This window comes from Eptatretus burgeri, chromosome 4, assembly GCF_056783735.1.
Source record: "Eptatretus burgeri isolate ZD-2024b chromosome 4, Ebu_testis_v1, whole genome shotgun sequence".
Taxonomy (NCBI): domain Eukaryota; kingdom Metazoa; phylum Chordata; class Myxini; order Myxiniformes; family Myxinidae; genus Eptatretus; species Eptatretus burgeri.
In genome coordinates this window covers 121,423,706-121,440,768 of record NC_140964.1, presented here as the reverse complement: position 1 = coordinate 121,440,768, position 17,063 = coordinate 121,423,706, and the positions used below count along the sequence as shown (strand labels likewise).

At 39.5% G+C, this 17,063-nt stretch overlaps 1 protein-coding gene across 8 annotated transcripts in view; it reads right to left on the bottom strand.

The window, feature by feature from the left end:
* Positions 1-324, bottom strand: part of LOC147029000 (uncharacterized) — a 335,824-nt gene extending 335,500 nt beyond the window's left edge. For 4 of the 8 annotated variants that reach the window (XM_085879911.1, XM_085879910.1, XM_085879909.1 and 1 more), the window contains exon 1: positions 129-323. The gene's annotated coding sequence lies outside the window, so the exon portion shown is untranslated. Of the gene's footprint in view, positions 1-90 lie in introns of all 8 variants that reach the window. The other 4 variants (XM_085879912.1, XM_085879913.1, XM_085879915.1 and 1 more) reach the window with 2 other exon arrangements.
* Positions 325-17,063: the final 16,739 nt, after the last annotated feature.

Genomic DNA, 17,063 nt, shown 5'->3' with positions numbered 1-17,063 from the left:
CCTTAACAAGTCATATTAAATGGCGCCTAAAGTACCGCTGGCCCTTGCGCGGCGCCATCTTGTCGGGCCTGCAATTTTATCGCCACTTACCGAACTTTCCTTTACAAATTTCACAATGAAGGACGTACCATCGGCGAAAAATCTCCTCACATCCGTGTTCCTCGACGTCCAATTCAACTTTATGTATACAGTGACGTGGCGAAGCAGGGGAGACGAGCAGCGATTCCCACCGATCTTTCTCGCCCGAGACACAAAAGCGAAATCGAATCGAAATGGCGGCGGCGCCACCGCCCACCGCTGACGTCATCGGAGAATCTTCTTCCTCCTCCTCGTTTCATTCAAATTAATTTGCAGCAACGACGCCGACGCCGCCGCCGCCGATGCACCCAATTAAACTTACACCCAAACGCGAAAAAAACGCACGTCGCAAATCGATTTATTATTTAATTTCACGAAAACCTCCCGTTTCCAGGTCTCTCCCGTCCACTGCGTTGACGGTCGGCGTATCCACGGCGACGTGCGTCCGTGCGCTTCTGCCATTGGCTGTTGGCGCCTCTTAAAAAGGACGTGTTGATAACGTGCTCTCGGGTTGGGGAGGGGGGTTATGTTCCCTTTTAAATTAGGTTCTTACGGCCTGCGACCTTCTTGATGATCCTTCTAGTTGGACCGTTCGATCCGAATGTTGCACCGATAAACGTAGTGATATTAAACATACCTTTCGTGCACGGTTCAGGTGTTTTTCGTTGTTTTCAACACGTCCATGTTCACCTTCCCCATTGTTTTGTCGACCGGCGTTTGCCACCCGCCGCACGGTTCTTGTAAATCGGCTTCATGAATGCTTGTTTATTATTAATTAATTAATCCTTGACTTTGTTTAAATGAGACAAAGCGAATCGTCATTGCTCCCGGTGTACTCGGGTCGAGCAGGGGGGATGTTACAAAAGATCAGGGAAAACCGACGAGGAGGATCGAACGAGGAGGCAACACGTGCTACGCGAGCACGTGAACGTGGCGCGTGCACACGCCGATGTTACTGTACACGAGCACGTGGTGCTTTGTGTGTGCCTCGAGGCCGGGTTGTCGAGCAACTCCCTCCACAGTCCTCCACGGTCCACCACGGAGACGCAACGAGCCTTCTGTCCGATTTGGAGCGATCACGTTACGATACGACGTGCAAGGATCCCACGGGATGATGTGGATCTTCGAGCTGTCGAGGTTGCTCACGGTGCCCGGCTGGAGGCGTTGCACGTCGTGCTCGTCCCTCGGCTGTACGTCACGATCGGTGTTCCATCCCGCCAGAATTCCTTGGTGGATGTTCGACATCCCAAGGTGTCTTGCACAAAGAACAGGCGAGTCATCGCCGGCATCCTGAACACATTCCAAATTCCTTCCACCCTGGCTGCCTGGAAGACAAAGGCAAGCAATGGTAGCGCCATCTCGTGTTCACGCTCAGTATAATAATCCAGTTGCACATCCTGGGAGCCAACCTGAGTGTCCTGGATATAACGCTGATATTGTGGCGAGGATGGGATGGCAGATCCCACACCATCCATCCATCCATCCATTGGGATCATATTCTGTGCAGTGTTGGTGCTGCCTAAGCAGTCTCGAGCTATTGGGTACAATCCTGGATGGGTCACCACTCTGACACAGGATACCAGCAAGCTCGCACTCATTTTGCCGACCTCAGAAGGATGACTGGCAGAGTCAACCCCACCTGGTATTAATTCAACAGCGGCGGGGGGTTCCAAGCCCACCACCCGAACCGTTAAGCCAACACCAGGCACATGGCGGATTCCCTCCGTCGATTTATTTTTGTTGAAGGATAGGATAAATATTTTTGATGGCAGATGGAATTGTTTCTTCATTTTTTGAGACCTTTAATGTTGGGTGCTATTTTGGGGTATCTGCCTGTGGGAAGCCACCCCCTAAAATGTCTGTTATGGACAATTCCCTGCTGTTCAAGGGCCCCCAATGCTTCAATCTGGACTGCGTTAGTCTTGGATCTCGAACCTTTTAGGGGGGATCACTTCCAGGGGGGCTGGGTGCTAAAAGCCACCTGCTCGGTCTTGTTTTCAGAGTTGTCTGGAGGCAAATCTTGACAAGAGGGCTTGAAAAAGGGGTAGGGGTAACGATTTGTTACAAGCAGACAACATGTACAGCCCTTTCGGGAGAGCCTTCTCAAGCAAGAAAACCATGTTGCCACTCCACAATCTCCAAAAAGGAGGAACCACTCCACAATCTCCAAAAAGGAGGAGCCACTCCACAATCTTTTTTTTTTTTTTTTTTTTTTTTTGTATACCTTGGTCGAGGCTCGTATGAGAGCAAACACACAACTCACAGCAAGGAGGCATGAGACAAGAGGGGCGGGAGTGGAAGGGACAAAACAGTGGGGAACAGACACATTAGGTGAACTGTGGAAGGGAGAGGGATGGGGATGGGACGGGGAACATGGCGAAGAGAAGATGGACATTTCAGGGACTTTCAGGAAGGAAAGCAGGAGAAATGAAGGAAGTAAGAGGTGGTGGTGAACAGCTGTTTTGAAAGCTTGGAGGGAAGAATGGGAAAGAATAGAGTGAGGAAGTTTATTCCAAAGGCGGGAAAAAAGAGGAATGAAAGAGTGAAGATGAGCAGTGATTCGTGATTTTGGTAGTTTTACCAGAAGGGGGTTGTTGGCGGACCTTGAGCGCCCTGTGGAAATGTGGTGGGGACAAATCGCAGAGAGAGCAGGGGGGGCAAGACTGGAGAGGAGTCGGTAGAAGACAGAAAGACCACCGACCAACCTGCGGTGATTGAGTGAGAGGCCCAAAGACTCAGCTTCATTGCGGGAGATGCCGATGATCTTAAATGCCCTGGTTTCGACAGCATTAAGCCGAGAAAGGTGGGAGGCAGGAGCACCAGCCCAGAGGGGAGAGCAGTACTCCATCAGGCTACGGACAAAAGCTTTGTAAGTGGTCAGGAGCTCAAGAGGGCCGAGGAAGGACTTAGCACGACGGAGGATTCCCAGTCGGCGACTGGCTTTTGAGGCGAGGTTGGAAATGTGACTTTCCCAGGAAATCTCCAAAAAGGAAGAGCCATTCCACAATCTCCAAAAAGGAAGAGCCATTCCACAATCTCCAAAAAGGAAGAGCCATTCCACAATCTCCAAAAAGGAGGAACCACTCCACAATCTCCAAAAAGGAGGAGCCACTCCACAATCTCCAAAAAGGAAGAGCCATTCCACAATCTCCAAAAAGGAAGAGCCATTCCACAATCTCCAAAAAGGAGGAGCCACTCCTCAATCTCCAAAAAGGAGGAGCCACTCCACAATCTCCAAAAAGGAGGAGCCACTCCACAATCTCCAAAAAGGAGGAGCCACTCCACAATCTCCAAAAAAGAGGAGCCACTCCACAATTTCCAAAAAGGAGGAGCCACTCCACAATCTCCAAAAAGGAGGAGCCACTCCACAATCTCCAAAAAGGAGGAGCCACTCCACAATCTCCAAAAAGGAGGAGCCACTCCACAATCTCCAAAAAGGAGGAGCCACTCCACAATCTCCAAAAAGGAGGAGCCACTCCAAAAAGGAAGAGCCACTCCACAATCTCCAAAAAGGAGGAGCCACTCCACAACCTCCAAAAAGGAGGAGCTACTCCATGCCAATTCTTCTGCCATTGGTTGGACAAGTAAATGGAACAAAATTCATGATGAAAAAGTACACTACAGTTGGTTTTTTTTTGCTTGAAGAAGGTGCAAGGTTTTATAAAAACCATGTTGCTAGCTTCTAACAAAAAATCCTGAAGTCCTCAAAACGTCCTGAGGTGCAGTACCTGCCAATATGCCTTTGTGAACTGCCTGACTCATCGGTGTTGAGGAGGTTCTCTGAAAATAGCCAGAGCCAGAGAAACAGGTAATGTCCAGTTTATCAGTTAAACAGGTAATGTCCAGTTTATCAGTTAAACAGATGATGTACAGTTTATCAGTTGCAGCCTGGATTGAGAGATCTTGTAGGTTTGAGCAGAAACCTCAGATATTTGAGGTTCACAGAGTTAGGAACAGGGGAATGGGCAATGGTGGACATTAGGCATTAGGAGGTTGAAGGATTGGGGGGGGGGGGTTGTGTGGACATTTTGTTTGTTTTATTTTTTTAAGTGAGGAGGGGAAATGGGATAATGTTGAGAGGTAGAAAGTACAATATTTTGGAAGGAAGAAGCAAAACGAGGAACACGGAAACAAAGGGGACACATAATTTTCACAGTGGCTCTCCAGGAGGTGGCCGTGAAGCACACAAAAATGAATTTGACAAATACAGCACAAGAAACGATTTCATGTGGAAAATTGGATGGGCACACAAACAGCAACACAGGGACAAAGATATAACAGAAAAAACATAGCTTTAATGAGGTGGAAGCAGCAGCTACAGATTCAACCACGCATGCAAAAATCTCAGAACAAGAAGTAAAATTGCCAGAAAGTTGGATACCTGTTGAAGGTGTGCTATCAGAAATAGACAGTCACTGGTTAGCTGAAGCAGTGGTCGAGGAAGAAACTGACAGACCATTCACACCATACAAGCGCCATCTGGCTATCAGCGTGAGACAGAGAAGTAGTTGTAAGTGAGTACATCATCACAACTACCAACACCCCTGACAATGAGCCATATGGGAATGTGATTAATGTTGACATCGCAAGAACAACAGAAGTTGTTATGGGTGCATCTATATTCTGTAAGTGTGATTCCTGAAACGTTATATCTCAAATGTTTGAGTGATCACCCATTGCTGGAGATAAAAGTGAAGTTGTGAAGCTACAATCAAGAGAAGATTCACATTGTTGGTAGTCTTACTGTCCCAGTCAAGTACAAGGATCAGTCCTACAGTTTATGAGTGATTGTAGTAGCAGAAAACAAGCCATCACGAATCAGAAGAAATTGGCCAGCTCTGTCAAGCTAGATTGGAATGAGATTTTCAGTGTAGAGCCAAGATATTGTTCACAAGAGGATGTTATTCAGCAATATCCCCGATAGTTTAGCGAGACGGAAACCGATAAAGAGTTTTAAGGCAATGGTGGAGGTCAGTGAGGATGCCAAACCTCTATACTGTAAGCCATGTCGCATGCCTGATACCATGAAGAAAAGGGTGGGGAAAGAACTGGAAACAGGCGAGTACTAGATATATGGGGTTTCTAAGGCAACCATGCAAACGAATGGGGTGAAGAGGAAAAAACTCTTTGAATTGATCCCCAAAAAACCCTAAACAGGAGTCTAATTCCTCCCCCTCCCATACAAATGTTTAGGGAGAACTCTCTGACTCGAGACCCATCAGGACCAAAAGAGGAGAATGATTTTCTGCCATACAAGCTCATGTTAAATTGAGACTGTCTCAGGGCCCAAAAAATCCTCGTACAAATTAATAGGGGAAGCTTTCTTGCTCAAGGCCCATCAGGTCAAAAGAGGAGATTGATTTTTCTCTCCCCCCCCTCCGCCCCCCCTCTGACTCTCGGTCCATGGGGTCAAAAGAAGAGATCGATCTCTCCCCCATTACTTACTCCATTCAAAGAGTGAGCCAATGAATATTTGATCATGTTCTACTTCAGGTAATAAATTAATTTTCTGATTACATTCATCGCCATCGAGTATGTTCACAAATATTATTTTAGAACTTAGTTCTTGGTCTAAATATCTTTGTTGGGCAGAAATAAAATGATAAACTTCTCTCAATGCTCTTATTTGACTACCTCCTGAGCCACATATCATTTTGAGATTATAGTAAATTGTTTTTCCATTGCTTAATTGATAACCATCAAAGTTTTCAGTCCATTCAAGGATATTTTTTTTTCTTTACATCCTCTAACTTATTTGTAATTAAATTTATCCGCTTATTTGTTTTATCTACTTTTACCCCGGTTATTTCTTCAATAAGGCTTATTTGATATTTCTCACATTATTTTTGTTTTCCATTTAAGTACCAAGGTTGATTACATCTTCACTCTTTGGTTTGGTTATTGCTTGGTTCTATCATTTATAAATCAGTAAAAGACAGTAGTAGTCCCTCAGCACTTATACTTATAACCATAAGGGAGACTATTGATTCCATTCTCTAAAATATACCTTTTATCATCAAAAGCTCCTCATGCTTTCTTATTTATCTCTTCTGTATATAACTGATGTTTATAACTTCTTATTGTATTCATTTTTCTGTACTCTTCCTTCTTTAAGGTTAAACAGTTGTAATAATGTTTAAAGTTTATTGTTTCCTTGATTATATTTTTCTTTATTCCCTTTAGCTTCTTATCACATCTTTCAATGTTATTGTCAATATATGTAAAAGCATAAGCCTTTGATCACAATCCTATAAATTCACTCATAACCTTCCCACCCAATTCATCTTTAAACTTACCAATAACCTTTGCGTTATTTGATGAAAACAACACATCACCAGGTTTATAATTACTTGTATCATACATATCAATATTATCAATCATATCCTCATATACATCACTTGTCTTAATTTCTAATATAAAACTATCGGTATCCATATATAACAATGGACATTATCCTTATAATTTATTTTTAAATGATTATCGTAATAGTCATACATTAACGACTTTGACAAGTCAAGAATTGATGTTCCCATATAAATGGGTTTATTCATTTTAATACTCTCTTTTTTTCAAATGAATAGCACAAAAGTTCTCTGAAAACATCCGCTCGTTCAAAACTTGGTCTATTAATTAACTTTGAAGCCTGTTTCCAAGATGTAGAAAGTCATGTTTTGGCGATTCCTAACATTTTCCATAGTCTTTCCAAATACAGCATTATTCATTAATTTATAAAAGTTTTCAAAATTTGTTTCTGTGTTTTTATCTCTATTTTTGTATTAAAATCAATATATTTCTCCAACCAATGACTGTTTAAATTTCAAAATCCTACGAATTTTCCTCACTCTCATCCCAGCAGATAAATACTGTCTCAAGTTCCTTTGATGTAAAACATAACTTTCTTTATCATTTAATGCAGTAAGTAGTTTTTCTGAAGATTTACCTTTTATATTAAATGACTGTTGGTAATCACTTAACCATTCTTTTCTCGGACTTTCTTTATCGGAGGCATCGGGTAGGTATTTATGTTTATTATGAAGTTCTTCAGGGTATTTTAAATCAACCTCAAAATAATATCCATATTCAGCCTCATCCAATTATTTTTGAGAGGAGATAACAATATAAAGTAAAACTTTTTCATAATGTTTTTCTTCAACCCATTTAAGTTCCCCATAAGGTAAAGATTGAGACATGGCCCACCCATGCAAATTGTTAGCATCATAATACATCAGGTAAGAGGTGTCCTCATCCTTATTATAATCAGGAAGATATTTGTTATTTGCTTTAGTGTATCTCTTGGAACATGCTTGAGATATTCCTCCTCTTTTAGCCTTCTCTATCATTAAAAGCATATCTATATCACTGATTAATTCCAAATTTTGTTTTGTCATTTTTAACATAGCACTCCAAGCCAAACCCGGGGCCGTGTAATAGTGAGCGGGGTCGAATCCATAAGAATTTTTATTATGACAGACTGTTCCAAAAGTTTCAAACACATCACTAAATAACAGTACATCAGTTTTAAGATATAAATCATGATATTCCCCAAGATTCTTTATATTAAATTTCTCCCAAACTTTTTTAGCTTGTGTATAATCTTCATCAGAAATATGAGTATTATTTAACTTTCCATAGAAACTTTCCCTTGAAGGAAGTTGTGTTTTGTTAAACTTCTCAAATGAATCCATATAGTCATATGGATATATTCCCTTTTGTGATTGGAGATAAATCTCTTCTTGATTTGAGAACTATGATTTAAGAATCGGGAAGTTTTTAATATTTGATGCTAACGCAGATAATGAATCTCCCATAAACTTGTATGTGTCAAGAAATCTGATATGGGTTATGGGGGATGTATAAATCATTTTTGTGAATGAGATGTATTTTTGATGTGTTTGGAATGGCGAAAATATTTCCGAATGCCTTTGAAAGTTCATTTATAAATAGATGTGTATCATAGTTGGTGCTGTTGTGAATAAAGACTGGAATAAAAGAAGGAAATTTATAATTAAGATTGCAACAGGAATGAGCAGGACCTCTATATTTACCAGTAAGATGACAATGATCCCTAACTTTGACCTCTCCCTCAATTTCCTCCTCACAAATATGGCAGATATTGTTCATTCTAAATTCTAATTTTTCTTCTTCGGTTAATTTCATCGGTTCATTTGTTTCTTTCATTAATTTAGTTAGTCTTACACAATCCTTTTCTAATCGTTTTACAAACTCTTGTGAAGCTTTTTATCCACTATAATGTTCAAGTTTATTATACTTTTCTCCAACAGATGATTTGATATAATAACAGAAACCACAAGGAATATGTTTTTGATATTTATTTGTATATGATTCTTTTGGATTAGGAGAAGCAGTATTTATATTTTTTTAGGATACATACAAAATCAGCGTATATCACAAATGGGTGCATGATACATTTATTATAATCTTCAAAAGAAATCTTTTTTTACCAGGTTTAGACATTGTAATTACAGCTGATTTATGATTACTACAATATTTTGAATGTTGTTCTAATCGTTCTTTGGTATGAAATGAATTAAGACATCGCTTACAAGGATATATTTTGTTTGCTGTTCTGAATTCCTGAAAAGAGATTAATCTTGATAAATTATTGATGGATGTATAATGTGAATTATTTCCAACACTAAAATATAAAAGATCAACATGTGTTTCTTCATTTCTCTCTGTAATCTTTAATAACTGAACTTTATTCTCTCGAGTTAATTCATATACATTAATAGAAAGATTATTCTTTTTCTCAAATTTAGGAATATCTGTTGGTGGCATTGGGAATTTAAAATCTTCAATGTCCAAGGTATTCTCATATTTCATATATTGTTTTACTCTTTCTGAATTACAATTTGGTGGATGTAAGTGAGCAAGAACAGACCAGAGAAAACATTTATTGTCATTGTTCTTAATATTAACAACTGCCTTCTTTAGTTTTATTTCTTTTGGTAATTCAATATAAGAAGAAGCTTTAAGAGGGTCTGATTTTAGAATGTGTATGTCTAAAAAGATGATTTTTAAAATAATAAATCCACTTCCTACCACTGTATTATCAACATCCTCCTCTTGTCTTGTGAGTTCTTCATAAACCCCACTATTCAGAAAATCTTGAAATGATGTTATAAAATGAAGACTTGTTCTCAAATGAGGAGTTTGTTTTTCATCTTGTCTTTTCATATTCATTTTCACTCCCAGATAAAACTTTAAAGTTTTCATTTCTTTTAATGTCTTTTTAATAACTTTTTCAACATCAGGTTTCACTATTTCAATTGATTCAGCTATTGATGATGGACCTGGTTCTCCAAATTGAAAAATCCTTATTTTAATATGATTCTTAAAAACTCCATCAGTGTTTTCAATATAATAGTCTCCTTTTACTTTAAACTCATTCTTCTTGTGTTTTTGTGATTGAAGGTGATTCTCATAACTACTCTTCAAAACATCCTTTGAGCAGATATCACAATGCTTTGTTTCCAACTCAAGAGGAGATATTTGTTTGAAAAGATTGAATGTGTGTTTGTTGGTTTGAGGGTGTTTTTTATAATATTTATATTCGTGATTACAAACATCGCAGTACGTTGTATTCACCATATTTATATAATAAAACTTTTCTTAAACTAAAATTTTCTTGATGAAAATTTCGTTTAATTTATAGGTGAATCTGTGCTTAAAACCATTTTATCCCCCAATTTTTTTCACTTAATAAATACAATGTTTCAAGACACAAAAGACAAGTTTCAATTAATCTCTTCATTTGTTAAAGATACTGAGAAATATGTCGAGGATGTAACATTGAATAAAGATAAATATAACAACTATTGGATAAAAACAATTATGGGAAATAATATGAGTTCTTCAATTTCCTTCAGTGGAAGGGCTTTTAGTATACCTGGAAGAACATTCAATTAAAGTATCTCTAACAAAAGTTTCTCCTCTCCTTCTGGCAATATATTCAAAACTAGAAAAAAGCAATGAAACAAGAAAAATTATCAAAAAATAAAAACCTTATGGATGAAGCTTTAGAAAGAAAAGATAAGACCATCTGTAATATGCAAGGTGAAATTTGTATTTTTTCAACAACCCTAAAGATGTAAATCCTGATGAAATAAAGGATGTTAATATATCGGGTGAAATGACATTTCGTTAAATTGTAGTTAAGGATCATTTTAAAATTACCTTTAATATAAAAAAATTCCCATTGCATGCGGAGCGTGTGTCATAAGGCAAGTACGTCGTAAAATTTTCAACATGTTTAAAATTACAAGACGTACTCCACTTAATATGACGTATGATAGCGTACTTTAGCATTCTATTCACGCATAGCAAACTTACCCATACCGTATTCGACGTGTGCCAGCGTTTTAGACACATTTTTCAGAGGTCGGCATACGCTGGCAAGATCGCCAAGGTGTGACTGTGATGTTGACACTTCCATTTCTGCGGCGGTTATGATTTGAATCGTTGTGCGGCAGCCTTTTCATAACCTACGCCACGTCATCGTCGGTGATGCTGCATCGCGCAATGCATAAGTTAGACTATCCTTGGGCATAGATTGTGAAGGCCGACAACAGGTTCAGCATTCGTTGGTATAAGTTATCTATAACACAACGAAACGTTCTGTATCCGTTACTAATACGTTATGCATAAGACCAAGTCGTTATGAATACGTCCAAATCTTTAAAAAAAACATCAAAAGTTCAACGTAAGCCAGCGTTTTACATACATTTTAATACGTTGCCATTGCTGGCTAAAACGTCAAGGTGTGACTGGGCCTTTACAAGGGAAGAAACTGAACGTATTAGAGAAATGTTCAAAGGATTATTGTTATATATTATTCACGATTGTCATTTTCAGGGAAATATCAACACAATATATTGTATAAATAAAATAATGGATTATCTTCTTCTTTCTTCTTCTTCTTTCTTCTTCTTCTTTCGGCTGCTCCCTTTGGGGGTCACTACAGCGGATCATCCGTATGATCCGCATTGTGATTTGGCACATGTTTTACGCCGGATGCCTTTCCTGACGCAACCCTGGTCACCTCTTACGACACAGGGATATGGTACACCTATTTTAACCGGGGTATACACCGGCCCAGTACACTGGTACTCATTTCGCCGACCTCGGAAGGATGACAGGCTGAGTCAACCCCCTGGTGTATTAATTCAGTGGCCCAATGGGGCTTGAACTCAGGACCTTTTGGATCCCAAGCTGCTGCCCTAACCACTGCGCCAACACCAGGCTCCAAATCATGGATTATCTTGATAATAAATAATAAATTAAACCCGAACTTAGGATAAAATATAAAGTTTCTAAAAAAGCCAATAATAAATTAAATAACCTGTTTTCCAAATATATAAATGAATGATTTTTTTTACCCATTTGGGAAAATAAGATAAAATTTCACAACCATAAAAATCTTCCAAATTCATTAAGATGTCTCATAGTTGGTTCAAGCGGATGTGGAAAAACCTGCTTACTTTTAAAGATGCTCCTGACTCCCAACTTTTTAGATTATAATAATTTAATAATTTTCACAAAGTCGAGTTTTCAACCTGAGTATCAACTACTCTCACAAGGTTTTAATGCTGGTCTTCAAAAAGAAGATATAATCGGTTTATTTAAACTTCAAAACAATCTAAATGATTATAACATTGAAGATATAATACAACTATTTTGTGATACACAGAGATGTAAAAAGAAATCAAAACCAATAACTTGTATTCTTAGTGATAAATGGGATGATATACCGTCTCCCCAAGATTTGGATAAATCAAAAAAGAACCTCGTTAGCTTTGAAGATTGTGTTAATGAGAGAAACCAAACGGTAATGGACAGCAACTGCACAAGAGGGAGACATTCTTCTTGTAATTGTATTTATCTTAGTCAATCATACTTTCAACTTCCTCGTCGTTCCATCAGAAACAATGCTCATACTTTTATTTTATTCAAGTTAAATTCAATAGATATAAACAATTTTTGGAGAGATAATTGTTTTTCATGATGTAGTAAAAAGGAATTTGGGGATTACATGAAGCATACAACTGAAAAATACAAATATATTGTTGTGAAACAACATGAGATATTAAATGATATTTTCCAAGAAATAAATCGATACGAAAGAAAGAGCAAGAAGATTTAAGGAACATCAACAGTTGGTTTCAAAAGTTGTAAAACAACAGGAAGACATAAAGAAACGCAGACAGAAACTAATGGGCGAAGAAGCATTTCAAAGAAAACAAGAGAAATTTTTTTAACGACTTTTAAAAACTTCCCAAGAAAAAATTATAGATGTTTCCACAGTTCTCACAATAGAATATACTCCTAAAAAACTTCAAATGATAAAAGATTTCAGTCAAATGATGGATGAAGAATTAGAGCATATAGGAGAATTAGAATATGATGATGAAGGATTATTTCAGCAACTGGAAGAGATTAATCGATCCCCTGATTTATTGTGAATGCTTTTCAAAACAATGAATATTCAGCGGAATCAAAAACCGAAGCAGGACTCATTCCAACACAACAACCAGCAATATTTCATCTTGTTCAAGAAAAGGTATTGATATTTAATGATGAATTAAGGTTCTTGAGTTCTGCTCAACCCCCCGTTAAATTAACCCCCAGATTAATGTTTCTTCTCACAAAAGATGGAAGACAAGCTTCAACTGTGAGGGGTGAATCAAAGTATTTTGATAAACCATTGGATATGAAAAATAATGATGATAGAGTATATATTGATCTGCTGAACTCTGTTAATTATAGGGTTAGTCTTTCTGGTAAACGTGGCAAGAACAAGAAGGAGAAACACATTATTCAGGCTTCCAGTATCCTTGGTTCAGGTGTTGGTTTTCTTCCAAATGACTCATCACAATTAGTTAATAGACTGTTATTGTTGTTAGGTAGTAAGAAGGCTGGAAATAACAATTGTTTTAATGAAGCATCAGCCATTTTAGACCAGTTGATGAACATGAAAATAATTAATAATTATCGATATAAAGACATTTTATCTCATATTAAATAAGATGAGAAGCACAATCCTGAGTTTTAATTTCACAACAAGCGACCACACATCTTCATTCCCATACACACTACAACTTGACCCAACAAAAGAATATGAGGCATCTTTATTGTCCATGGAAACTTATAATACCTTATTTAATATAAATGAGAAAAATGACAAGTTTAGTTATAATCCGGGAAGCGGAAACAAAACGATAAGTCTCACCCGGAGCATATGAGATTTCTCAAATATCTTCCGAAATTGTTCGTCTTATGAAAGAACAGGGTGATGAACCAAAAAATATTGTTATAGATATTCAAAAACATACTTCAAAACCAACGATTAAACTTAAAAACTACAAGGTTGATTTCACAATTGATAATTCAGTTAGAGAGTTATTGGGTTTCTCCTCAAAAAAGATTGAAACTAATGGGACGTTTTACAGTGATAATAATGTCATTCAAATATCCTCAGGAATAAATTCGGTATTAATTCACTGTGATTTGATTGATGGTGCTTATAATGATGGAATAAAAACAAAGACAATATTTTCATTCAGCGCATACTCAAGCCCAATTGGTTATAAATTCAATATGGAACCCAAAAATTTGGTTTATCTCCCTGTGTCAGGAAAAACCATACACAGAGTAAATTTTAGGATAACCGACCAATATAACCGTATGATTTATTTTAATGGAGTTGTATCCATCAGAATTCACCTACATGAAGTTTTCCAATAAATAAATACGATGGTTATTGTGAGGAAACAAGAGTTGGGAAAATATAAAATAATTGCAGGGGATGGGATGTTCCTTTCCCCATACTACAAGGGTGAAGGTATGTATCTTGGTAGAGGATACTATTGTTACGAATTTGGAATTCAATTGCACACAACATACAGGTTCCCTTAGTCAGCTATGTCGATAAGTGCATGTTCCCTAGATAGCTCACCTTTCATTGTTTAAATGTTCAGAGATTGATTAGATGCGCTGCGGATCGATTTAATAGTTAGGGAACGAAACAATGGAGACGTCCCTCCCCCTCTTCTGCAAAGAGGAAGAAGAACCCTGCGGTGACGTCAACAACTCCCCCCCCTCCCACCCGTGGTTTAGCGGGGGGGGGTGGATCACGAGGACATGAATCACGCCGGGTGTGGGGGAGGGGGTGCAAAGGATAAAGAGGACATCTTTTCTTTGTTCAAAAAGAGTTCGTGGGAGTCCCGTGTAAAGAAAGTTCGTAAAGAGTTCATGGAAAGAGAGTTCGTAAAGAGTCCCGTGGTAGGGCTGAGTCCCGTGGCAGAGTTCGTGAAGAAGACCCGTTCTGAGTCCCATGTGCAGAGTTCGTGTGCTGAGTCCCGTGGGAGGAGTAAGCTTTTTGCTTCGGCAGTTGGGGGAGTCGGGAGGAAGCCAGAAGCCAAGGAGCTGCGTGGAAATCCGGGCGTCGCGAAGGAGACGCGAGCTGGAGGCGCAGCCTTGCTTGCTGTGTCGCGCAAACCGCGCGTTCGTGTGGAGAGAGCCGGAGAGAGCTCGCCTGCCACACAGAAGGCCCGAGCTCGACCGCGGCTTCGCTAGCTGCCGTGGGGAAGGAGCATCGCGGGTCGCCCAAGCGCGTTCGTGTGGAGAGAGCCGGAGAGAGCTCGCCTGCCACACGGAAGGCCCGAGCTCGACTAAGGCTATGCTAGCTGCCATGGGGAAGGAGCATCATGGGTCGCCCAAGCGCGTTCATGTGGAGAGAGCCGGAGAGAGCTCGCCTGCCACACGGAAGGCCCGAGCTCGACCGCGGCTACGCTCGCTGCTGTGGGGACGGGACGTCGTGGGTCGCCCAAGCCAGACACCACGAGGGTGCAGGTAACCTGCAACAGTCTCGTGGGACTCGTTCGGTCTGCCAAGTCCCACGCCATAAAGACCCAAGAGGTCCAGTCTGACCCCATTGCCTTTGATGGGGTCTTCTTCCTGCTTTTCTTTCGAATGAATGTTGTGCGCCGATTCCCATAAATAAAACTGTGTTAGTGACTGTACATTAATAATTGCTTATAGACGGTTGTAGTTCTTTTGTTGTGCTTTTGTTGCTTGTATAATTGCATCCGTGTTTTGCCTTATTTAATTGCATTCGTGTTTTATTATAATAAATGTCCTTGTGTAAATGTAAACCTGCTCGTTTCGTCCATTCCCTCATTGACTGAACATTTCGTGTGTTGGGAGTTAGAAAGCCGTTGGTTTGCCGTAATAGGGGGACATTTGGACCGACGGTTCTCGGCCATTCCCGCCACTCGGAATCGCACACGGACAAGCTTGCCTCGGCGGTTTGTTCCGTACGAGATCCGTCGACGGTGGAATACCCCGGTAGTTGGATCACGTGGGTATTTAGGTAAATTGAAGATTGGCAATCGACCCTACCCCACGTGATCTAACGATTGGCGTATTTCGGTTCTTGTACAAGGACCCGTCGCTCGGAGTTATCCGGGCGGCGATCTATATTCCGGGCGATCGGTCGGGCCGACTCGACTTGCGGCTCCGTTCAGAGCGGTCGGTTGGCGGCCGACCCCCGGCCTGTAACACTCTAAACCTAAAAGACAAAGGGGTGTAGGACATCAATTTAGAGGAGATGGGATAATTGATACTCTCACGGGTATCGGTTCAACTATTCTTAAACATAAAGACCTAATTGGTTCAACTGCTTCTGCTGTGGGAAATGTAGCAGGTGATGTAAAGAGCATAAAAGATGCCCAAAAGGAATCTCATAAATTACAAGCAATAAAAGAAATTAAGAAAGGCAAAACTCAGTTGTCTCCCCAAGAACGACAGAAAATAATTCAAATACTTGGGTCAGGGTTTCAAAAGTTTTAACATCTTTTTTCATAAATAAATACAAGTATTGAAGCAATTGATAGTACCAATGATTTGGATGATACTATTATCATCTCAAACTCCAGTAAAAAAGAAGATTACTTCAAGGTAAATGCAATAACTGGAACAGACTGAAATGCAGATGGTACAAAAAGTTTTGAAATAAATAATCAACAATTTATTTGAATCTATCCAAAAGTTTATTGTTGTGTAAATTTACATTCACTAAGGCTGGGAATAATACAAACGCTACACTCATAAATGATTTCTCTGGAAAATGTTTGATAGTGTTCGTTTGTACATTGGAACACAAGAAGTAGAAGCGGTTGATTATGTCTCTGCTGTATCTGAAATGATGAAATTTACACTATATTCATTCAGTGATAGAATGGGAAAGGGGGCTGTCGAAGGTTTTATTTCGGATATGTCAACGGGAACAAACACAGACCCTGGATATACTCAAAGAAAAGGAATGTATAATGATGATACAAAAGCAGGTAATAGTTTTACTGTAGCAGTTCCTCTTTAAGGTATATTTGGATTTTGTGATCATGATAAAGTTCTGTATGGTCTTAAAATTAGATTTCAACTACAAAGGAATTATAATGAAAATAGATTACTTTTTGGTGTTGCTTGTGCTTTTGGTGCCCAGAATAAATTTGTAATTGATGAAATGAGTTGGTATATTAATGAATATACCCATAATCTTAAAACAGAAGATAACTCAAAGAAACCACTCAGTGTATCATACCTCAAAAGAAGATGTCAACACGGTAAACTAAACCAAACCACTTACACGTGGAATTTGGGTGTTCTGGAAGGAAAGCCACGATATCTGTGGATCATTTTAAAAAAAGAACAGATGGTGATACTGCTACAACCGGGCGTAGTGGCGTGCGCCTGTAATGCGGCTACTCGGAAGTTTGGGTTGGAGGATCGCTTGAGGATGGGTGCTCTGCGCTGGGCTGTGCTATGAGAGGGTGTTGGGCAGCCCAGAATCATGGGGAAACCCAATCCTTATCCCTGTGTCGTAAGAGGTGACCAGGGTTGTGTCAGAAAGGGCATCCGGTGTAAAACCTATGCCAAATCAGTATGCGGATCATAACGGATGATCT